The 623-nt window shown below is 47.7% G+C and overlaps 1 protein-coding gene across 1 annotated transcript in view; it reads left to right on the top strand.

Annotated features, from left to right (window-relative positions):
- The window catches only part of LOC104966466 (plasma membrane calcium-transporting ATPase 2-like), a 19661-nt gene that overhangs the window by 708 nt on the left and 18330 nt on the right, over positions 1 to 623 (top strand). The gene's annotated exons all lie outside the window — the stretch shown is intronic.

Here is a 623-nt window from a genome sequence, read left to right as displayed (position 1 = left end):
AAGCAAGTACCGGTCAAACAGGGGCGGATCTACCCCAGCTGCCACCCCTGTTGGGAGCTTTGTTTTGAAATAAAAGTTGTGGCTCATCGGACGTTGCTAAGAGAAAATCCCTAATGTCCGAGTGCAAGTGAATTCAGCACAAGACGCGAGCCTTGTACCCCTCCCCCAGCCCTGGTGCGAGCATGGAAATGTGATTTTCATTTGAACAGGACGGCGCAAAANGGCGCGCCTCCCCTGGGGGGCACCAGAGAGCTTCAGGGGAGGTGCAGCGTTAGCTGAAGTTAAATAGCTAGATTTAACTGTTTCTCGTTATTTGTTTCTCACGCTGCACCTCCCCTGAAGCTCTCTGGTGCCCCCCAGGGGAGGCGCGCCTCACACTTTGAAAACCGCTGACCTAAATGAAATGAAATGATGTTGATGGTTAAATTAGCTTCACATGTAGGCCTACTGAGTTCTGGACTTGCCAGTTAGATCTATAAAGGCCTTGGGGCTATGTTGTTTGATTTAATTAAACACAACATATGCACTCCACTATGCTGTTGTAGTATTTACTGTATCTGAAGCTCTTAAGATTGCTCATATTTCAAGCCATCTTTTTCCCGGCCCCTTGCTTTGGATAATTT

This window comes from Notothenia coriiceps, unplaced genomic scaffold (genome assembly GCF_000735185.1).
Source record: "Notothenia coriiceps isolate Sejong01 unplaced genomic scaffold, NC01 NC01_scaffold00037246, whole genome shotgun sequence".
Classification (NCBI taxonomy): Eukaryota; Metazoa; Chordata; class Actinopteri; order Perciformes; family Nototheniidae; genus Notothenia; species Notothenia coriiceps.
The sequence above is the reverse complement of the archived record's forward strand: the minus strand, read 5'-3'. Positions and strand labels throughout refer to the sequence as shown.